Source organism: Prionailurus viverrinus, chromosome D1 (assembly GCF_022837055.1).
Source record: "Prionailurus viverrinus isolate Anna chromosome D1, UM_Priviv_1.0, whole genome shotgun sequence".
Lineage (NCBI taxonomy): Eukaryota > Metazoa > Chordata > Mammalia > Carnivora > Felidae > Prionailurus > Prionailurus viverrinus.
In genome coordinates this window covers 68,742,321-68,766,190 of record NC_062570.1, presented here as the reverse complement: position 1 = coordinate 68,766,190, position 23,870 = coordinate 68,742,321, and the positions used below count along the sequence as shown (strand labels likewise).

Sequence of the window (23,870 nt, the reverse complement as noted above, 5' to 3'; positions counted from 1 at the left end):
TCCCCATACCCACTGCTATCTCTACCAGTCATATGGAATTAGTCACGAACTACCTTGTGATTTGCCTTCTATGATCTGAACCATTACCAAAATCTCCTACTTAATTTTTTTGAATATGTAGGACTTGTTTTCCCAAGTGTGTGGTGAATGCTTTGGGAGGTGAGGCTGGGCCCTACCCACACTGCCATCCCCATAGCACGGGGTCTGGGGTACACAGTAGATGCTCAAAGCATGCTTTGCCATTAACTGCCCAAGGTAGACAAATCACCTTCCCAATCAGGTCATTTCCTCAGTTACCGGTGCCTGGACTGGCTACTCCCAATGCCCTACATTTTGTCTTCAGGGTCTGCTCTGACTTTGGTTATCTGCAAATCCAGTCGTGGGCTTGTGTTTTCACAGGGTGTTAGACCCATTCTAATTATACCCCTCTGAGCTGGGCAGAGGAATATGATGGGAAAGGAAATGGTCTGTAAAGTCCTGCAGGTCTGGAAAAGGAACGTGCATAGTTCTTGGAGACAAACCCAGACATTCAGAGTGTTTCAATTTCCTCAAATACTGGAATTCAACAGGAGGGGAAAAAACACCATGGTGCGAGTCTTTAGGTGAGTCACAGCAGAAAACCAACACTTGAGGGGCGCCTGGGTGGCTCAGTGGGTTGAGCGTCTGATTTCGGCTCAGGTCATGGTCTCACGGTTTGTGAGTTCAAGTCCTATGTCGGGCTCTCTGCTGTCATCATGGAGCCCACTTCAGATCCTCTGTCCCCCTCTCTCTCTGCCCTTCCGCCCTCTCTTAAAAATAAATTGAAATTTTAAACAAAAAAGAAAAAGAGCTGTTGAGCACCAGCTCTTAGTAAACTGTGATTATGAGAGGCGGCAAAGTCTCAAGTTACTTCCGAGCTTTGAAGAAGAGAGTCAGGGAGGAGGCTGTTTACTGCAGGCCCTCCATGTGCCAGGCTCTAAAAGAGGGTCCCCTTCCATCCCCCCTGTAAGGTGAACAGGCTGTCACTAGCCCGGTGCGCACCTGAGGAACGGAGGCCAGTGTGGTAGCGGGAGGCAGAGCACTGACTCAACCAGGTGAGTCACACGCTTTCCACAGTTTGCAGAGCAGGGGTCCCAGATTATCTGTGGGCTTTTTTATTTTGTTTTTTGGTTTTTAATTTTGGATAGTAAATACATTGAAAAAAATCAAAACATGGGGGTGCCTGGGTGGCTCAGTCAGTTGAGCATCCAACTTCGGCTCAGGACATGATGTCATAGTTTGTGGGTTTGAGCCCCACATCGGGCTTTGTGCTGACAGAATGGAACCTGCTTTGGATCCTCTGTCCCTGCCCCCTCTCTCTGCCCCTCCCCCCCTTTCAAAAATAAACATTAAAAAAAATTTTTTTTAATCTAAACACAGAAAAGTATACAGGAAATGTGTCCCTTCTACTGCATCTACCCCTGTCCCCACTCTGAACCAGGGAACCACCATTATTAGTTGCCTGTGTCTCATCCCTGACAACGTTTACGTGTATACACACAAATATAAATATTTATTCTTTTCTTTACGTAACTGATGGCAAAGGACACACACTCCTCAGTGCCCAGCTTTTATCTCTTAAAGGAACAGATTTGGGATGGGGAGATAGAGAATCTCTATGTAACAAAAAAAGATGCATGGGGGCGCCTGGGTGGCGCAGTCGGTTAAGCATCCGACTTCAGCCAGGTCACGATCTCGCGGTCCGTGAGTTCAAGCCCCGCGTAGGGCTCTGGGCTGATGGCTCAGAGCCTGGAGCCTGTTTCCGATTCTGTGTCTCCCTCTCTCTCTGCCCCTCCCCCGTTCATGCTCTGTCTCTCTCTGTCCCGAAAATAAATAAACGTTGAAAAAAAAAAATTAAAAAAAAAAAAAGATGCATGAAACAAAGAGGAAAATATTCTGCAGGATACAGGTGTGCTCAGAGAAGAACTGGGGCATAACGGGAAGGTCCCCATGGGCACCTAAAGGTCAGTTGCTGATAGGATCTCAGGTCAGCCAGAGATGAGCTCTGGTGGTTTGTGGGGGGGAGAGGGGAACCACCACAGGGAAGTGTGGAAGCCCACTGGCTGAAGTCTCTGACTGGCCTCACCTTCCAGAAGAGAAAGGAAGTATCCATAGAAACAGGACTAATCTAATCCCCACAACAATAGAATGGGTTAGTGACCAGGAGGACACAGGAACTGTGGAGGAAAAGCAATCATTTCCTCTGAAATTGGAGAGAGACCAAGAAGGGGAAGTTGGTGCCCGAGACTGTAAGAAAACAGACTTCACGTGGCTGGGAGAATGCAAGGGCTCTAGGACCTGAGATCGAGGAAGTCAATGATTCAGACTCTGAATTACAGTTCTAGTTCTGCAGTGGAGTGGAGAGGGAGAGGGGTGCTGTCTGGAGCAGGGAAGGGGAGGAAGCAGGAGGAGGAGGAGAGGAGGAGGGCCTTTTAGGAAGGGGAAGCAGGAAGCTCACCATAGAGAATGGGAGCTAGACTCTGGGAACAAACTGGCTAGATTCTAACTCCCCCCTTTTCCCTTGTGAAATCTCGAGCAAGTCAATTAACCCTTCTGCGCCTTAATTTCTTCACTGGTAAGTGGGGGGCGGGGAGGATGACAATATTCACCTCGTGGGGTTGGCACAAGAATTAAATGAGTTTATATTTACAAAGCCCTTATACCAGAGCTTGGCGCATAGGTAACCACTATATGAAGTGTTGCAGAATAGAAGCCATGTGGTTGCAGAGGGAAGCCTAGACAAGGCCGCTTGTCAAAAGGCCCACATCCCATCACTGGATGAAGGATGCATAACCAAGAAGACCTTAAGAGACAGTGATGCGAGGCCTGGCCCCATGTCAGCCAGAGGAGGCAAGACTGGGATGAGCTGTGGCAACACGGCAGAGGGCAGAGGGCAAGAAGGCAGGTCGGTCATCTTGAACCAAGAGGTCCAGGGACATAAAGGGGCCCCGGGAAGTCTGACCTTGGTTTCTACTCCAAATGCATAGAGGCCTCTCTCAAAAAGAGGGGTCTTTAGACTGACAAGTACAGATCAACACGGAGATGAGAAAGGGAGCTCAGATCAGGGATGAGCTTGGTTTTTAAAATACACACATTTAGATACTGTCAGTGACTGCTGGAAACTCTTGCAGATGAGACGAATGCACTTCCTACTGCATCACTGTGGGGCAGCCTGGGGACACAGGAAAGCAGTCTGGGGGCCCTCTGGGAAATGAGACTATGTGATGTCAACCAGAGTTCACTTCCTTCTGTGATAGGATACTTGGTGGGAGATGGAAAATTGCCACTGGACGTGGCATATCCAGATTCAAGAAGACATCTGGCCAGAGGTCATAAAAGCAGTAAAGAGACTTAGGAAAGGGGCAGCCTGCACTGCCGTTCCCCAAGCAAGCTGATCAAAGATTTGATGTCTGAGGGGAGAGGTCTCTAGTAGTGTGCCAGAGGGCTCTCTCCTGATAAGCAATTTATCAGGATGTGGGTGATGCTATAGAAGGCACACTTTTTACCATTATTTTTTTTTAATGTTTATTCATTTTTGAGAGAGAGAGAGAAAGTGTGAGCAAGGGAGGGGCAGAGAGAGAGACACACACACAGAATCTGAAGCAGGCTCCAGGCTCCGAGCTGTCAGCACAGAGCCGGACACGGGGCTCGAACACAAGAACCATGAGATCATGACCTGAGCCGAAATCGGATGCTCAACCAACTGAGCCACCCAGGCTTTTAATTTTTTTTTTTTTTTTTTTTTTTTTTGTAATGTGCTATAGAAGGTATACTCAAATAGGATCCTGAAAAAGCCCAAAGAAACATGGTTGCCCTGAAATTAACAAGTTGAAATTTAACAGAAATGGCTGTTCTGAATCAGATGGGAACAAAATAGGAGGCTCTGTATTTAAATTCTAAAGCCACACACGTTTAGGACAGAGGTGATGCTGCTTACCAACACCACACGTTAAAAAGATCTAGTCTGCGGTAATGTCAGTGAGTCAATGGTGTGATGTAGCTTCTAGAAAAGCTCATGCAATCTTGGGCTGCATTAATAGAAATAGAATGGCCTGAACTAAGAAGGTGATGGCTCCCTTCCTCTGCTATGGTCATACCACACCATGAATACCATGTACGGCGTGGGCACTACCTTCAGTGTATTAGAAGAATATGAGCAAATGGGAGTTTGCTCAGAGGAGAACCACAGGGAAGGTAAAAAGAACTGAACCCACACCACAGATTGTTAATATGGAAGAAGATTCCAGAGAAAGTAAGAGGGCTGCCTTTAAATATGTTTTACTAATTAGAAGATGTGCATTCAGATGCACATTCTTCCATTATAAAATGTCTGAAAGCAGAATGTATCTTACAGCCCCTTAACATCTAATTAAGATTAAGAAATGGATCATCACTTTACCAAAATATAATAATGTATCAAAAGAGCCACAAAGATGGGGGAGTCAAAAAGTGAAATGCAAGAGTCAGAGTCCAAAACTGAAAATATTTTAGAAATGCCTTAACTAATTTGTTTTCCTTTAAAAATATTTTAATGCTTATTTATTTTTGAGAGAGAGAGAGTCCAAGCAGGGGAGGGGCAGAGAGAGAGGGAGACACAGAATCCGAAGCAGGCTCCAGGCTCTGAGCTGTCATCACAGAGCCGGACGCAGGGCTCGAACTCATGAACTGCGAAATCATGACCTGAGCCGAAACTGGGCACTTAACCGACTGAGCCACCCACATGCCCCATGTTTCCTTTTTATGTACATGCAAGTGTTATGGAATATAAAATTATGTCTAAGGCCTAAAAGGATTCTTTCAGTAAATATAAAAGTTTCTGACGGTCACAAAGCAGTGTTCCACAATTTAATTGGAAGCACTTTTTCTTTCTTGAAGGTACACAGAATAGTGGTACATCTTCCAAATGGTGGTATCACAGATTGGATTTAAAAACCGTATCTGCAGAGCTGACATGTGGAGAGAAAGGGGAGACTCATTCTCTGTGGCTTCAAGAAGGAAGCCTGAGACCAAATGCTGGAAGCTGCAGGGAGCCATTCAAGGACATGACCGGGGGAGCCATCCAAAGATGGCCAAGGTCAGCTCTGACGTGCAGGCCCAGGCTGGACCACCACGGTGGAGAAATCAGTCACCGAAGGAACAGCCCTGCAGTTCCAAGGTCTAAGATGTCACCAGAAAGAGAAAGAAAGGCACCCCCATCTTTCTTTGCTGAACACACAGGTGCTTTGAGCTGTTCTCTTAAAAAGTTACTACTTAAAGGTAGAAGCCACTTAGGGATCAGTACCAAATGGGAGGCCAGAAGCCAAGAGGAGCCCCGCCCACATCTGTGCTCTCAGACTCCTGTGGGCCAATTCAGAAATAGGCTCGAGGAAGGGAGAGCCACCAAATGCGCCCACCATGTGCCGGGCACCATGAAGTGTGCCATGCACATCGCCCCATATAATCCTCACAGCCTCTCTGACAGGTGGATATTATCACTCCCCTCTTACAGAAGAGAAACTTGAGGCTCAGAGAAAGTAAGGGGCTTGCCAAAGGTTTTACACCTCTGAAGACCACCACCAGTGTGGCAACATGCTTCATGTGAAGGAAACTCCAGAAGTCTTGGTCGCAGAATGAATAAATGGAACAATTAATTGATCAGTCACGTCAATGAACCAATGTGGTCTCATATCGGTAGCACTGATACTAGAGAAAAGAAAGATGAAAGCTGGTTCAGTGCTCCCTACCCCCACCCCCCCAGCCACCCCCATCAACAGCTCCCATGGGCACTAAACTCATGTCATTTGCTGCTCACAGGACCAATTCATCCCATCACATACAGCCAGGGTGTTTCTGAGACGTCTATGGCAGACAACGGTGCCGGCAGCCCTGTTCGAATGCCAAAGCCTTAAGTGCACCAGATTGCCATGTCTCCCACCTGCCAGGTTAACACCAGAGTTGGAAGAAGCTCAGCCTCTGTTCCCTTCCCCACGGCCAGCTGGCCAGAGGCTGGGGGGGGGGGGGGGGGGGGTCAGCCAAGCTCCCACTGTTCCAGCTGCCTGGAAACATCAAGCCAGCCACACCTGCATGCCCGAGCTTCCTCCTTCACCGGGAAAGTGACCTCAAAGTGTGCGCCAGAAACCCAGGGCGGCACCCACCTGAAGGGGATACTCAGGTGCTTGTGAGGCTACAAGCAAGGGAGACTCGGTCACTTCAGAGGCTGGCCCACAATGCTCCACGAGCATTGGACACCTGCACAAACCCCCCTACCCCACCCCCAGCACTGAGGCCTGGCCTGACTCTAGCCTTCCACGGCCCCCCAAGGCAGCTCCCGTGTTGCCACCACACGGCACCTCTAACATGGCCTCACTCTTCCACCTTTCTGTGTGCTATACCGCTGGCTATCTCTGCTGTGGAAATCCTCTTTCCTAAGGCCCATCTCAACCACCAAGTGCCATGTCCCCTGGTTCCCCCACACTGTGAGGCTCTCCAAAGCACATTCCACACTCTACCTTGGTGGTTGGGCATCAGTCGCTTGTCTAGGCCACCTGTGTGCATTAGATGAGGGCTCCGCATCTGTCATTCAGCACGGCATCCCAAGCACGGCAGCCGCACGTGGTGCTCCAGAGCCCTGGCTGGGGTGCTCCACACCTGCCCTAGCAGTGTCCTATTTACAATCCTGATTGCCCCCTCCCACCTCTTCCCAGCTGACTCATCTCCTTAGGTTCAGCCCTCAGCTGACAGCTAATCAGAGATCCACTAATCTGTCAACTATCCTTCCCAGTTAAATTATGTATTTTTTTTTTTTTTAAACAAAGGTCCTCTGGAGACAAGGGCTGAAAACAAAGGTGGGAATTTTAGGCTCCAAGGCTCTGGGGGAGGTATTTTTGATAGGGAAATATCTTGCACCCAGCAGCTGAGCAAGCCAGTGCTGCAAGAGTATGCATCCTAAATTCGAAGCATGCCAGACTGAGAAAGGGGGTGGGGCCCCGTCCTCAAAAGGGAAAGCCAACTGCAATTAAAGCTGCCCAAGACAAACTACAGGAGGGATCACAGCCTGGCAGAAATGGTGGAGGGAGAACAGACTTGGCTCCCACCTGGCTGAGTGACTTTGAGCAAAGAACTGCCCCTCCCTGGCCTCTGCTCAGTACCAACAAGCCTCTGAGCCTCAGTTTCCCCATAAGTAAAAACCATGGTGGCAGGAGTGAGTGAGAACTGGATGACCTCAGAGAGCCCTTCCAGTCTGACATCCCAAGGTCCTGTAACTCATGGCCTCCCTCCTTCTCTCCCTCCCTCCTGGAAGGTATCACTTGAAACTACCCTAGTTCCACTCCCTCCTCACTTTGAGCCCCACCTGAGTCCAAAGGGAAACGTAACGATAAGATCTCCTTGCCAATAGGCAGGCAGCATGTGGGGACAGGGGGTTTCGCCACCACAGGTGGAGGGAAGGGGCAGAGCTGGGGCAGGTGTTGGTTTCTATGGACGTAGAAATGCTACTTTCATTCACGTCCCAGCCTGGAAAAAGACAGCTGGTCGCCTTTGCTTCCCTGACCTACCTTTTTAAGAGATTACAACCGCTTGCCAAATTTAAGTGCTGCTCTAAAATCAGGACATATAAGGTCTCTGCGCCTGGATCGGAAGGTTTCAAAATGGGGAAAGAGCTTGGAGGCAATCTAGGCCGCTTTGTGCAGCCATGCCAATTAAACATCTTTAAAAATAGCCTCTCTCTTCTCTTGCGCTGAAGATAAAGATGAAGTTTCAGCAATAACCAGACATATGCTAGGAGCTTCTGAAGAGATCACAACATAAACACCCTGGAGAGCAACCATAAACAGCCCAGAGCCCTCTCCAGGCAGCCAGCAACATCCTGCTCGCTGGTGGGGGTGGGGAGGGGCCCAGAAGGAGGTGGTGCAGAGAGGCTGGGCTCCCCAGGGCTTGAGGAGGTGGTGGGGAGGAGCTCAACTGGATAGAAAATAGAGAGCCAGTCCTCTTCTGCAGGGAAAGAAAAGCTCAGGAAGCCCACGGAGAGGATTTCCAGGAAGCCATCCAGAGGATTCCATGCAGGTGTCATTCATTCTGAAAATGGGCCGCTCCTTCAAAGTGGAAGTAAAGACCCCTTTGAGTGCTTACCTATCTATGCAGGGTGCTTCACAAATATTCCAATTTCATCTCTACATCTACCCCTTGAGATGGGTATAATGACCTCCTTTACATAGACTCAAATACACTAGTGTTCGTGGACTTGCCCAAGGCCCCATGGCTATGATTCGAACCCAGATCTGTCTTAGCAGGATGGTTTGTTTGTGCCTGTATCACCTGTATCCAGAACAGGCCCCCGAGGTGTATTCTCAATGTCCAGGCTCTCTACACCCACGAATCACACACAAGGAGATTCCACAAGGGGAGAGGGGACACAGGAAGGGGGAAGGACAACAGTTAAGCTTCAGCTAATACAAATAACTGCTGGGGCTCAGCGGCCCCGTGGGCCCTGCCTCTTCACACCCTGGTTGCTTCCCAGCAGGTCCAAAGAGGAGCAAAGGGGAGAAACAGGCACAAACAGATGCCTAGATTCTGTCTGTGGGGGTCCACAAGAGGCTAGCGACAGCCAATGCCGTCGAGGAAGACGACTGAGGGCTGGAGGGCAGGAGGGAGAGAGACTTTTCATTGAATTACCTTTGTCCTGAGTGAGTATGGGACCATCATGTACTCATGTGTGTGGGGGCGAGTGCTGGCATCTGTGTGTGTCTGTGTGTGGGCGGGTGAGTCATTTTTTTTAAGAGAGTCTGTGATGTCAGGTACAAGATAACAGACACACCCAAGATGGAGATGGAAACCCGGAGTGAGCAGGAGTCCTGGGCCTCCAACTGCCACAAACCTGGAATCCAGAGGAAGCTGGAGATCTCATCCAGAGTCTCCTCTTCCTTCACAACAGTCATGTCCTGCGGCTCCAGCAGAAGGCCGAGGAGCTCTCCCCCCACAGCCCCAACCAGTTGCACAAGCCCCACAGGACACTCCCTGAGGAAGTGATACACCGAGTCCTCTCTCTGAAGTCTGGAAAGAGGCCTCCCCAATACCCCTGTCTATTCCTCTCTTCTGTGTCATCTGCTATCAGACCCCTACCTCCTTCAAGCAGGGGCCTCCTGACCTTTGTATCAAGCTGTGCGAAAGCCCAGCTGTCCTGACACATGGAGCCATCAGTGCTCTGACTTTACAGCAGCCATGAACTCCACACACAACACGTCAATACCCCCTTCTGCTCGTCCAGGATGAACAGTTGTCCAACAGGGTAGGTCAGCAGCTCTGCCAGCCCCCCGAAGGCCCTGGGCCCACTCTGCTCCAGGCAACAGCTCTCCTGGTGACCAAAAGGTCCAAGTGGCTTTTTCCTAGAACCTTTTCATGCCCCCTCCCCCGACACCTCATTCTCCTGGCCCCCGGTACAAGTTAAACCCCGAGATCCTGCAAATCTTTACCAGTCACCGTCTGCACTCAGATAAGAAGCCAAGGCCAGCCTTTCAAAGTCATGAGAGCAAAGAAGTAGTTTCCGTATCTGTTATAACACATCGATAGTTCGGCAGCAAGGCCAGAACAGGATGTTCCTAAACTCCCACTCCTGCCTCTGGCGTGGCTAGGCTTCTGGACTGGGTGTGTCAGGAGCTCATGCCCGAAAACGTCCCGTAAACCTTCTCTTGTGGCAGGTTGGAGAGCAAGAGCCACTGTCCAACTCTTTGCCACCCTCCTCTTGTGCCAGCAGGAAGGACATCTGCACTGCACATCCCTCACGGCCCGGAAAGGAGAAAACAACTTGAGCCCCAAACCAGCAGGAAATAAGTCCCGATTCTGAGACCTGCCTTTACGTGTGTATTCCCCAAAGAGAAATCTGACCAAGCCTTGGAAGGAATGCAGATACAGCCAGGCCAGGTTTTCCCAGAATGAGCTACAGTAATATCTAGGTGTGCAAAGAGCACAGAGCAATTGCATTTAAGAAACGAAATCACACCTGGCCATCAAAAAGGCTCTTCGTAGGGGACACAGAGGTGGACATTTCCTCAACAGCTGACAAAGAAGGGAAGGGTCTCAAACGTCAGACTCCATGGTGATCCAGCCTTGCAGGGAAAGTTTGTTTGTGATCAGAGGGCCCATGTCCCCTATCATCCCTGCCAGCTCTGAGTTTGTGAGACCAGATGATCAGCGCTTTAGGAAGGAGGAGACTTATCAGGGCACACCAGCCATGTTTTCTACCTCCGGCGAAAATGCAGGGAGGAAAACAGAAATGGTGGAGGGAGTGGTCAGCTCCCCCCCCCACCACCACTCCCACCCACCACCCCTCCCAAAGTGAGGGGAGCAGGGTGTTTGACTGTCAGGCGCTTTCCCCAGAGGACAAGACAGGCCACTGGGGCCAGAAGCTTTGCCCTGCCTACCTTAACAACCATGTTATTTTGTGTTCCTCTGATATCTCAACCTCCCTGAATAAAAATGTCGAAATCAGAGCCTAACATTAGAACGATTTCATTTTAGGGAAACCAGAATGAAATTCTCAGGAAGGAAAGGGGGGGGAGGTCGAATGGGAGAGGGTGAGGCTGCGTGGGTTCTATGGCTGCCTGTCTCCTAAGCCCCAGCTTTATTCCCTAAATGAGGCGGCCCAGGTATGTTAAGATAATGTCATAAAACAAAATAAGCAAATACCAAAATGCCAATGGCTCTGTGACCTTTTCCACACACATAGCTGTACAAAATGCATGTATAACTTTGTCCACCCATCCACGTTGAAGAAAATTTTTTAACTTTTTTTAATGTTTATTTATTCTTGAGAGAGAGAGAGAGAGAGAGAGCGTGCAGGGGCGGGGGCGGAGAAGGGGAGACACAGAATCTGAAACGGGCTCCAGGCTCTGACCTGTCAGCCCAGAGCCTGACATGGGGCTTGAACCCACGAGCCAGGAGATCATGACCTGAGCTGAAGTCAGACTCTCAACCAGCTGAACCACCCAGGTGCCCCGAAAATTCTCTTTTTTAAGAAGAAAAAAACCCCAAATATTTGGATTTTCCATTAGAAAATAAAATATTTTTAGTGTTAAAAATTTGAAGAAAATGCTAAAAAGACTACTAAAGATAAAGGGAAACAAATCGACTCTCCCATGGTTATCAAAAAAAAAAAAAAAAAGGACTTAAAAATTTTTAATTTTGTTATATTTCCACCTAGCAGAAAAGACTGTCTATGTGGGTAAAAAGAAAACAAAAACGAACAAAACAACAAAAACACGAAGAAGAAAAACCTCCTCATTCTGAGGGCTGTTTGCAGAGGGGGCACCTGCTGGGTGCATCAGACCATCTGGAGATTCGACAAGGAATCCACGAGTGACGCACACCTTTCCTTCCCTCCGGAGCCTCCAGTGTCCTTCATTAGGATTCCCACAAAGGTGCCAGAGGTGGTGCAAATTCAGACAAGACACTGAAAGGTCCCAAGCGTCCGTCTTTGGCGGTCCCAACCGGCCAGCTGCAGACGAAGAGTGACTTGAGAAGGCTCCACAGCTGGCCAGGTGTGGGGCAGGTGAGGCAGCTGGCGAAGGCACAGAGAGGAAGCGCTGCGCAGACAGAGGTGGGCAGAGGTCTCTGTGCAGCCCGAACACCAAGTGCCCGGGTGAGAATGCAGTGGTGCCTGCGGCTGACTAAGTAGGGATTCCAAGCCCTGGCAGAAATGACCTCAGAGCCTGTCAGCCCCACACATGATCCGGGGAGCCCAAATGCTGACCAGGGCACAAAGGCGGCCGTCTGGGCTCCCCACCACAAACCAGAGCGGCGCGGTGAGCCCAGAAAATAGTTCTCCTATTATTTCACGAGGTTTACAGACTGACGCTTGCTGGGGAAACCTCCACACGCGAGCAAGTCCTTTTATTTTTTTTTAACCTCTTATCTAAACACAGTCACAGGCAGCCACACGAGCCCGGGACGGGGTTCATTCACTCAAAATGCATTTCCTGAGTGGCTACGCCACTGGACGGATGCTCAGCAAGGCTCCACCCCATCCCGGATGCCACAAGGGCATCCAGCACGGCACAGATGTGGATCCCAGTCTCAGAGGGTTTGGTGGCCGGGGGGAGGAGGTGGGCACATAAAACGGAGGGTAACGGCTGGGTAAAAGGCGGAGGGGAGACTGTTCCAGACTAAAATAAGCATAGAAGGACTAGCAACCAAATGCAGCATACAGACTTTGGATGCTGATTCGAACAGACCAGCTGTGAAGGTCCTTTCTGAGACAAGGAAATCCGAATACAGACAGATAAGACCAAAGTACTGTTAATTTTATTACATGCAGTAGCAGCAGTGTGGTTATGAAAGAAAACATTCTTTTAAAAATAGATCCATACTGGATTATATAGGGGCAAAATGACAGGATACCAGAGATTGGCTTTCAAATACTTCAGGAAGAAGGGAACCTGGGTGGCTCAGTTGGTTAAGCGTCCGGCTCCTGATTTCAGCTCAGGTCACGATGTCCCTCGCTGACAGTGCGGAGCCTGCTTGGGATTCTCTCTCTCTCCCTCTCTCTCTCTCTCCCCCTTCCCTGCTTGCACATGTGCAAGCTCTTTCTCTCTCCCTCTTTCTCTCTCAAAATAAATAAATAAACTTTAAAATATAAATTAAAAAATTTAATTCAGGATAGAAGGGGAGAAAAGAGAGCGATGAAGCCAGCCTGGCATAATCTTGCTGACGATTGAAGCTAGATAATGAGTAGATGGGGCTCATTATACTATTTTCTCTCCTTTTGTGTCTGGAAATGTTCATGGATATTTTAAAATAGAGGACTGCAGTACATTATGGTGGATAGGTTAATGAAAACTGGTACAAAAGGCTAAGGCAATACTGAACAAAGGAGAACCAGGAAATAAGTGGGTTAAGTTTTGTGAGTGTCTTCAATGCCATGTCCTAGTGGGGTGGGAAGACTTGCTCACAAATAATTACAACAGGAGTCGGGGAATAGGAAGTACAGCAAAGGGAGATGCACATACCAGCCCTCCGAGTACAGAGCGCAGCCACCAGGCTTTCCTGCTTTCTTCGGTATTTAATTCACCACATAAGCCTCATTCATATAGATGGAGACCAGAATCCTAGCTTGGTTACTCACTAGCCAAGCGATGGGGGTCGGGGGGTGGGGGGAGGAGGAGCTCTAACTTGCCCCAGTCTCAGTTTCCTCATCTGTAAAATGGGAACTATCCCAGTATTCCCTTCCCTGGCTCTTTAAACAACAGATACTTTTAGCCCTGGCAGGGCTTCTAGGATTAGCAAACCTTCTTGCATTCCTACCCTACCCTTCCGGCCAGAATCAAGGCTCTCCACCAACAAGGCAAGACCTCTACCCTTCAGTAGCAGGCAGTGAAAGGGGCAGGTCAGTGGTTGGGAGACACCCAGATGAGGGTAGGGACCTGGGTGGAGAGAGGACATGCCCCAATTATAGGCAGAGGGAGGGTTACCCAGCTGTTCCTCTGCTCCTTCCAGCTCCTGGGAATGGGCCTCCGATGACCACAGCTAAAACCAACCTTAGTCCATAAGATGCTTTTTACTAAAGTACAACTGGTTGGTATCTGGCTAATCATGATTTGCTTTTAAGGAGAGGGATGAGCAGAAAGCCTGGGATGTCTGGGACTGAAGGAAGGAAGGAGTCAGGGACAAGAGTGATGTCATTTTTTTTAAGAAAGGTATGCTCAAGCTGAGGATCTCAATCATCTTACAACCATAACCTCAACAACTGCCCCCCAGCCCCGCCCCGGCAAATAAAACAAACAAAACTAGAATCAGATCTGGGGTAGAGGTTATTCCAGGTAATAGCCCTCCTAGACAGTCCCGGGAGCCAACTCTCAGGGGTGAGACCAAGTCAGTGGCAGAGGCACTCTCCGCCTTCACCCCCCAGATAACACCCAAACACCAGCCGCTAATCCCTCCCCATCTCAGCCTGACCAACACCAGCCACTCATCCCTGACTGGAGGACAGACTGAGCAAGCTGTCTGCAGGCTGAACAACCTGGGTTAAGCAGGGTCAGTTCAAGTGCGTTGCCAAAGCAGGAGCCCCCGAATCTTTGGACAGAATCTTTTCAGAGGCCACGAGGCTCCAATCGGCACACAGTGGAGGCGTGATTCTGTAGCACCTCACTTTCCACAGCCACAGGGCAGCAGGAAGAGTACTGGGTTTAGTTCTGGCAGAGCCTGGTTCAAATCCTACCTCAGCCACTTTCTGTGGGACCTTGGGCACTTACCCTACCTGAGACTAAAATGAGGACAGAAAAACAGAGTTTTTGGAGAGCAACCACACAATCTGCTGCAAAAGTGCCACAGGACAGGACCTGTCAGTAGGCACTTCGTAAATCTGCCTTCTGCCTGAAGGCAACTTCCTACTGCAAAAATAGTCTTCAGAATATCGGGGGCTTCCCTGGAGACTTGAGGCCCCCTTGCTGGGTTTGCCTCCCCTGCCAAGAAGACAAAAACAGAGCTGGCCCAGGTGCCAGAGCCCCCGGGCACATAAACATCAGAGGGCCAGCCGGCTACTGGCTTTCTTCCTGAGGGACCTGCCCAGAAGGGGGCCGGTTAGTGACTTCACCCTTCACTGAAACCACAGAAGACTATCTTGAGAAAGCGGGACTGACAGCAAAAGGGTCCACACACTGCCACCCCAAGCCCCCTAAGGCCTGAGAGGCTTCCAAAGAAAAGCTCTCTTGGCCTTAAGAACCAGGTTACAGAATTAACAATGTGGAAGGAGACACACGTTTACTCTGGTTTCAACACGCCTCTTCCCCATCCAGCAAAGGCGATTCCTTGCTCTGCCGGGAGGGAGGCCGGCCTAGGATAAAGTTAACCCTACCCGCTCCAGTCTGGAAGCCAGGTAAATGGTGGCAGGGACTTCGGGCAAGGCCCCACTTCCCCTCAGAGCCAGTCTGGCAACAGCACGGCAGGCGCGGCAGATGCGCGGTGGGGTGCTCCCGGACCTGGGTGCGCTTGGGCTGCGCCTGGGCTGCAGGGGGCGGGCGGGGGGGGGGGGCAGGGTATGCGGCAGAGAGAGGACAGCGCCACGGCCCCCTGGCCACCTCCACCACCCGCCCCAGACTCAGTCCCAAACCCAGCCCGCAGGAGGCCAGGCAGGCCACTGACATTTGGCCCAACTTAACTTCCTGTTGTTAAGGAGGGAGGAGAACCGGGGCTGGGTAGGGGAGTGCCCAGTGAAGAGCCGGGAAAGAGCGTGAACAGAGCGGAGCCCAAATTATGGGAAAGCAAAGTTTGGGAATGATCTGCCCCGGTGGCATGCGGTACTACTGGCGCGTGGCGCCCACTCTGTGTTGACGTTGGGGGGTTTTCTAGGCTTAGAATTACAAGGTTTGGTTGTTGGGGAGGAGTAAGAGGTAGTTCGGGCTAGAGTGGCAAGTTTTAATTGCGTTCTAATCGATTCCGAGACCTATCGGGCAGCCCCGGCCTCCCTGGGGCAGGGCCACCTGCTTGCCGGGCTCCCCGAGGGGTGGGTTTGAGGCAAGAGATGCTGCGGCCGCACCTGACTCTCCCCGGCGCGGGCCAGGGCGCAGAGTCCAGGCTCGGCTGCCCACGGTCCCCACCCGCCCACCCTCCCTGGAGCCCGGTTCCCCACCCCACCCCCTTACCGAGATCCGCGCCGGCCGCCGAGCCTCGGGTTAGCTTCTGCGTTCGCCTCGAGCCGCGGACGCGGCGCTCAGGACCCGCAGGCGGCCTGCGGAGCTGGGAGCCACCGAGGCAGCCCCGCGCAGGCTTAGCCGGGCTAGCGCCTGCAGTTCTGCTCGGCGCGGCCAACCCGGCTGGTAGCCGCCCCCATCGGCGGCGCGGCCAATGACAGAGCAGCCGGGGGTGCGGCCCGCCCCCGACCCGAGGCCCGCGGCCAATGGCAGTGCGGCGCGGAGCCCACCCCCGCTCCACGCCCGCTCGCCCCCATGGGGCCAGCTGTCACCGCGTATGCCGCGGGCGCACGTGGGCTGTAGCCTGCCCCCAGCGCGGGGAGCCCGGGGCGCTCCCACCCAGACCAGCGGAGGGCCAATGAAGGCAGGGCGTGATGGTGCTGCTAGATGAAAACCTGGGCGCTAGAACCTGGAAGAGGCTGGGGCTGGGCCTCGGCTCCTTGGCTTGGGCAGCTGGAAAGCAAGCCTCAGCTTCCCCTTTTGAAAGTGAGGGAGCAGCATGGCACTTCCTGTAACGGTCGTGGACCTCCCTCCTTGCTTTGCTCCTTGACTACCCTGGGCTTCCGCAAACGCCCTGCTAGCTAATAGGCTCTTCCTTTCACCTGGACTGGCCTTGCTTCGAATACAGCTGGTGGGAAGAGGGAGGGTAGTACAGACCACCTGTGTTACCTTCGTCAAAATCACCGAAGCACCCTGTTCTCTTGGCTGTCGGATGACTACCTTAATCTCTGCTCTGCCCACGCTCCTGGGTTGCCCAGACCCCCTCAGCTCCAGAGGGCACCATCCACAGAAAATACAGTGTGAAGAGCGTGGGGCCTAGCGAGGGGTGCAAAGCGACTCCGTAAGCGGTAAATACTACACATAGCTTGTGCAGGACTTCTCCAGTATAGCAGGGATCACGAAACAGGGATCCCAGGGGCAGGAGCCATGTCTTGGTCACCTCTGAGACCCAGGGCCTATCACTGGCTTGGCCCCAGGTAGGCATCAATAAAGGTTCTTGGAACTGAGCTGACCCGGGAGAGAACAGGCAAACTTGGGCAGTGAGAAAACAGTGTTGTGGCTCCAGGCTGCTGGAGTTTCCACAGCACCGGACCACCCTCTAGAGACACCACGTTCCCTTGCCAGGCAAGTACCAACAGAACAGTTGGCCCCCATCAAACCCGGGGTTTATTTTGTTCTCTCTGCTCCTTACCAGGTGATCCTACTCCAGGCCTTTTGAGTTTTCCCAGGGATTGTCTTGGTAGTTCTCTTGGCATCTTGAGAGTTCAATCAACTTCCTCCAAATAAGCCTCAGCAAAAGCCGCCCCTGCTCTGTGTGTAAAACAGCAGTGGCGGGGCGCCTGGGTGGCGCAGTCGGTTAAGTGTCCGACTTCAGCCAGGTCACGATCTCGCGGTCCGTGAGTTTGAGCCCCGCGTCAGGCTCTGGGCTGATGGCTCAGAGCCTGGAGCCTGTTTCCGATTCTGTGTCTCCCTCTCTCTCTGCCCCTCCCCCGTTCATGCTCTGTCTCTCTCTGTCCCAAAAATAAATAAACGTTGAAAAAAAAATTTAAAAAAAAAAAAAAAACAACAACAACAACAACAACAAAACAGCAGTGGCTCCCAGAGGGGCAGCTCTCCACTCAGAAAGAACTCCCCCTGTGAGGCCAGTTGATGGAGTGTTTTCTGGGCACGTTTTCTCATTGAATCCTGAGTATGGCTCTGTAAGGTACGTATCTTTATTATCCTTCCCTTTAACAGATGTGGAAACTGAGACTCAGGGAGGCAAAGTAACTTGTCAAGGTCACATGGTTAATAGGTAACAGAGTTGGAATTTGAGCCCAGAGCTATCTGATTCCAGAATGTGCATGCCTAACCACAGTGCGCTGGGGCCGCTACAGTCCTGCCCGTGCCTCTGGAGCACTGGACAGGCCACGTCTATCTCTAAAGGAACTGCTCTGGGGCCTGACCTGCCCAAACATTCCATTGAGCTCAGGCCTGGGCACTGTCAGGGCAAGAGATGAGAGCAGCCTGGCCCTGCTTTATTCACACACTGATATAGGAAACCCTAGACAGAGGGGAGGCTCAGGAGACACCCTCACCACAAAGCCTCAGTGGACACAGGGCCTCTTCCTTCTGACCTGTGTCTGAGACACCCATGTTGGGGATCTAGCTGGAGATAGTCATTCATTCAATTCACAAATGCTATTGCCAGCTGAAGCTGAATGTGTTTCCTGCATTCATGTAACTCATGCTTCATAAGCATAAGTACAAGGTGTTATGGGAACTGTATTCTTTATTACTTTTATGTTTTTTTTTTTTTTATAATTCCAATCACCTTATCTCTAGCACAATGTTCTCCAAGTTAAATTTAACACTACTTCAGGAGCACTTTGGGCCAACCAAGTTTTGCAAGATAGCACTGTTCAGTATAGATGTTTGATTAGCTCAAAAACTGAAACTTACCAGTGCCTTTCTAGACTCTTCCTCTCTTCTCCCCCACCCTACTCCCACCCAATCTCTTTAACTCTGGGGCTCGGGTAAGAAAGACCCTTTCAAGGTGAGCTTTTAGGGCAAGCTGGGAGCTGATGGGGGCTAACTGCGTGGATGAGGGTAAGCCTTGGGACTTCGCAAGCCAGTGGCCAGGGCCCCTCACCACCACACACAAGCCACCTGGTCATCTCCCCAGAGGGTGGATAGAAAAAGAGACAGGAGACAATGCCACCCCCTCTGGACAGAGCAGTAACCATGGCATATCCTGCTGGACTGTGTGTCTGGGAGTTTATACAACTGAGCTCTTCAAAGAGAAGGTCATGCAATGTTAGAGCCGACCGTAGAGGAAATATCAGCTAAGCCCCTCACTTAACAGATTAAAGAAATAGAAAAATAAACGGAGCTGCAGGGAAGGGAAGGTGCTCGCGAGTGTCACGGAGCGTGGGAGTGGGTTCCAGGTCTCTAACGCCCCCGCCTCACTGCTAGCACGCAGGCAAGCTCACACTCCTTGTGCCGTGGCTCAGTATGCTATATTTAATAATAATCTCTTCCTCAGCCCACTCTGTCAGGACGGAGAATGTGTGCTGGTGAAGGTTGTCTGGGAGATACAGATGGCCACATTAGCATCAGAGGGAGGGAGAGAAGGAAGGCCCAGATTCATCCCTAAAAATATCTGCATCTCAGACTGGAAGCGATGGGTTTACCAGCACATACGTGCCTCCCTGGAAAAAACTTCAGCTGGTGATCTCCGTCATCATTGGTTATCTACCTGATGGGTTCTGAAAAGGCTCTGGGGGTGTTAGGGCTGGCTTCTTTTTATTTCCAGCCTAGCAATTTGCTTGAAGGTCAGAGTTGAACTAAGTGGATTCCTTTTTTTCCTTTTCAAAGTTTTATTTAAACTCTAGTTAGTTAACATACAGTGCGATATTGTTTTCGAGGGTAGAATTCAGTGATTCATCACTTACATACAATACCCAGTGCTCATCACAAGTGCCCTCCTTAGTACCCATCACCCATCTAGCCCATCCCCCAGCCACCTCCCTCCATCAACCCTCAGTTTGTTCTCTGTCATTAAGAGTCTCTTGTGGTTTGTTTTCCTCTCTTCTCTTCACCCCCTTCCCATATGATCATCTGTTTTGTTTCTTAAATTCCCCATTACGTGGATTCCTGAAGCAGAGATTTTCTGTGGGGGAGCCAGGGTGCCTCTCACGGCATTTGAATGGCAGGAAAAAGAGATACACCACCTGTGTCTCCCTGTCCAAATGAAAAAGGGTCCAGGACCTCAGACCTCTTCCTCCTGTACTGATGTTCCAGGAAAGCTGGTTCTCATCAGCTTCATCCCCACACTGCTACCAAAAGCCTTTGGGCTTTCAGGAGAAACAGGAAGACTGGTATCTATACAAAGTCCAATGACCTTCTTAAATGATGAGAAAAGGCAGACTGGTCCCAGGCCACCTTAGGAGCTATGTTTGGAGAAGGACTTCCTAAGCCAGGAAGTGGAAACATTTGTGCCTCCCTCAAACAGTGTATGAGAAGCAAGATCACTAGGTCCTTGTTCTAGCCCGTTATCTTCCTGATAGGGCTCTGAATGCTCCATTTTCCATAGAGAAAACGTATAAATGTTTTCAAGGTCCGTAGGAACTCATCAGGCCTACCACATTTTCGGTGGGTTTTCCAGAGACAGTTTGGGGGAGAAATGGCACCTGATAAAATCAGTAATGCCTGTAGCTCTTTGGGGACTGTGTGCATGCTGGCAGCAATGATGGGAAAGTCAGTGCTGGAGAGCTGAGAGCAGGAAGGAGATGAAATCCCAACCAGAGCAAATAGAGACAGAGAGTGGGTGTGCAGAGGGTGAGACATGGGATTATGAAAGTTGTCTATCCCCAGGCCCAGATACCCTGGGGAGTGTATATGCCTGTATGTCTGTGTGCACACGTGCAAGCTCAAAGCCAACTGTGGAATACAAGGACATAAGTCTGGTCCTTAGAGACACAAGAGGTGAAACAATGCTATAAAACCCATTGCATCCTCCAAGCAGGCTGGGCCACACCTGCAGCTCAGACAGACTGGCGTTCATGCAAACCTGACACCCATTCTAGAGCACACTGCTGAAATTGCACAGAGCTAGGGAAGCCGCTTCCAAATCCTCCATAGTGCAGCTGGCAAGGAGCAAGGACAGGGATACTTTTCTCTGTTCCAGCTCATGGAGGGGACTCACTCAAGTTTATCTGTCCATCCACCCCTCCACCCACCCATCCATTCATCATATATCCACCCCATAAATATGTACAGTGCAGTTATTCTAAGAGACATTCTAGCTAAGTAATTAGTAACATAGTCTCTGAAGTCAAGATGCCTGAGTTTGAATCTCAGCTCTGCCATGTGTTAACTGTGTGACCCTGGGCAAGTGACTTAACCTCTCTGTACAGTAGGCTCCTCACCTATAATAGGGGAATAGTAATAGAGAGATGTGTGCATACTACAGTGACTGGTACATAGTAAATTATGTATAAATGTTTTTAAATAAAATAAATGGGGGGTGATATTAATAAGGATGTAGGGAACTAGAGTCTCTAAGAGGCATCATTATAAGCAACTCCAGATCAGGAACATGGCCACTCCCATCTCTAAACTTGTGTGTTTGAAGAGAGTACAATTATCATCCACACCTTAGAGATGAAAAAATAGAATCTTGCAGAAGTGAAGTCACTCGCTCAAGCTCTTGCAGGAACCAGCATATGGCAGGGTGAATCTGACTGGCTGACGTGTGAGCCTGTGCTCTGTACATATTCCCGGCTACCAGACTGGGCACAGCTCCCAGGCCTGGCCAACACCAGAGCCCCAGTGGTGACTGGTCCAACAGATGTGCCCATGGTCCAAGCGGATTTCGCCTTCAGGACCAGTGTGTAGATAGAGCTATCTCTTTCCAAAGAAGTCAAGGCTAGCTGTCAGCGTGTTCCCCATGCAGTAGAAGAGACCCAACCACAATAGGAGAGAAAGAGATTCCTATGATTGCAGAGACCAGAAGTGAGATCCCCAACAACCTTTCTTTGCAATTCTCTTGGTTCTGCTTCCTCTGAGTTGGCTTTGTCTTCAGTCTGGTTTTCCTCATTGTAGCTACTGCCAATAGCTCTTGTTGCCACCAGCAACCTTATCCAAAAGAGAACATTTCCGGCCCAGCATTCCAAGCAGGAGTCCTGATACCCACTCTGCCTGGATTGCATCACATGCCCACCTGAACTCTTAGGGGAAGCAGAGGACTGGAATGTGCTGATTGGCTGTGCAGGGCGGGGCCCCTGCCTAGCTCTGGGGGGACTCAGCCTCCCCTGAGACACCAGGCTGCACGGGAGGGAGGCCGTCGCTTGATCGAAAGCAGAGTACAGTTAGGAAGGGAAGGAGGGACACACAGCCATGTGCTGGGTTGGTACAGATCAGGGCACATATGAACTTGCAGAAGGAATTCGTGCTTTTTGTCTCTCAGAGAGTCATGGCATTCTGACCTCCCCCCATCCACACTGTACCCCCACCTGCCCCACATACCAACCCCCGTTAAGCTTCTCTCTAAGTGCAGTGCATCCTGTAGTAAATACATTTTAATTAAAATCGAATTCCTGCCCAACTGCTTTTCTGTTCAAATCTTTCCCCTCAGTGCAGTTCAGATGGCATTAGACTGCGCAGTGCAACCTGACCCCTGATGGGTTCAGAACGGCTCATCCTCCCCTCGTCAGAGGAGTGCAGTATGCAGGGGCACTCAGGGTATCACCGTGATGGAGCTGAAGCCCCGGGACAGAAAAGCCTGAGCAAGCCACACAGGTCAAATCCTGGTGGAAAGTGTTCAGGCTCCAACAACCTGTCTGCAACCTCTGCTGTCCATAATGGTGTGACTTCCAGCAAAGCCAGTTAATGAAGAGAATAGCCCTTACTCATAAGGGCAGAGTAGGGAGCAAATCAGATGACAAACGTGAAGGCTTATTGTTGACCTCATTAAATGTCAGTTGCTTTCTCCCCTATTTGTGAGTGTGGCGATTTTATTTCATAGCAACTTGCTAAGCTACAATTGGGGTTCCCAGAACACCCTTTCCTGGAGGGTTCCAAGCAGGCACCAGCCCCTAGGAGACTAGGAAGGTGAAAGGGACAGCAGGCTGTGGGCGCGCCGGGAAGGTCCATGCCAGGCTTCAGGCGCTACTCCGCGCATGCGTGTTGTTGATGGCATAGGGGGCAGTAGCCGGGCTCCTGGCAGTAGCTTCCTCCAGCATCCCTGAGTCCGGGGCCCCTGCGCATGCACCAATTTGGCAAAATGCACAAGCTGCTTCTAAGGGTCACTGCATCGTTAAGGTTGTGAGTGGTGAGAAATAAATACAAATCCCAGCTTCTCCTCAAGGGTTCCGGGTTGCCCGGGTTCGAGTTTCCTCTTAATTTCTCCCACTCCCATCCAAATTTTCTTCCCACTTACCAGCTCTGCCAAAGGAGACAACTTTGGGCCCACAAGCCGACGCGAGATGCCTGCTTTCCTTAGACCATTGTGTTGTGAACTCCAATCCCTATGATCATCCCTTATTCCAGATCCCATGAATGATCCTGCTTCCCTGATCAATCCCTGGTATGATGGTAAATAAAACTGCCACTTCTTGTAAGCTGACCATGGGCGCATGCATTATTATTCTTCACAACATCCACATAGGACTGTGAGAATTTCTGAGAATTACTGACTGAGACTATTGACGCTATTTTACACTTTTTATATTAGGGTTCCAGATAAGTGAAACCAATAGGAGATATATAGAGACAGATAGACAAATGGATTCATTATGAGAAATTGGCTCATGTGATTATGGAGACTAAGTAGTCCCACAATCTACCCTTTGCAGGCTGGAGACCCAGGAAAGCCAGTGGTGTAATTCCAATCTGAATCTGAAGGCCTGAGAACCAGCCAGCAGAAGGCAAGAGTCATAGAGAGTCGTGCCTCCTCCAAGGGCAGGAGAAGACCAGTGCTCCAGTTCAGCAGTCAGGCTAAGAAGTGAATTCCCCCTTCTACTGCCCTTTTGTTCTACAGGCTCTCAAGGCATTGGATGAGGTCTGCTGACATTGGGGAGGGAAACAGGCATTCTACCCATTCTTATCCAGAAACACCCCCAAAGACACTCCCTGAAATGATGTTTAATCAAATATCTGGGCCAGCCAAGTTGACACATAAAATTAACCACCACACTTGGCTAAACCCAAACCAAAGAGGTTAAATACTGTGTCCTAGTAACTGGCAGAACTAGAATTCAAACCCTGGTGTATCTCACTCTTGCTCCTGAACTCCTGTCACTCACTGGCTCTGAAACCCATCAGGAGCATTATCCCATTAATTATAAAAGGCTGCAAATGTGATGTATACTCATTAGGAATAGGAAAGACTCTTACACTTATCAGTTTAAAATGTTCAAGATGCCAAAGAGGTGACAAGAAAAGATAATGGAACATACCCCAAAAGGTGTACAAGCACTGCCAAGAGGAAATACATTGTAGGTCCGCTGGTCATCATACAAGTTGCACCTTACGCACACGGGTCTAGGCTGTGTCTCAGCTGAAGGGGTCTGATCGCTCTCTGTACAGCCATGTCTGAAAAGATATCTGACTTCTGGCAGAGAGAAATGCAGTAGTTGGTTCTCTGCACAGTTCACCACTCAACACCCTCCCACTGGCCAACAATCCCTGACAGTCCAACTGGGAGAAAATCAA

The 23,870-nt window shown here is 50.3% G+C and overlaps 1 protein-coding gene across 6 annotated transcripts in view; it reads right to left on the bottom strand.

Moving 5' to 3' along the window:
* MICAL2 (microtubule associated monooxygenase, calponin and LIM domain containing 2) overlaps window positions 1-15,776 on the bottom strand; it is a 222,237-nt gene extending 206,461 nt beyond the window's left edge. For 4 of the 6 annotated variants that reach the window (XM_047823892.1, XM_047823887.1, XM_047823888.1 and 1 more), the window contains exon 1: window positions 15,627-15,776. The gene's annotated coding sequence lies outside the window, so the exon portion shown is untranslated. The remainder of the gene's footprint in view (window positions 1-15,626) is intronic. The other 2 variants (XM_047823890.1, XM_047823891.1) reach the window with 1 other exon arrangement.
* Between the last annotated feature and the right edge of the window lie 8,094 nt (window positions 15,777-23,870).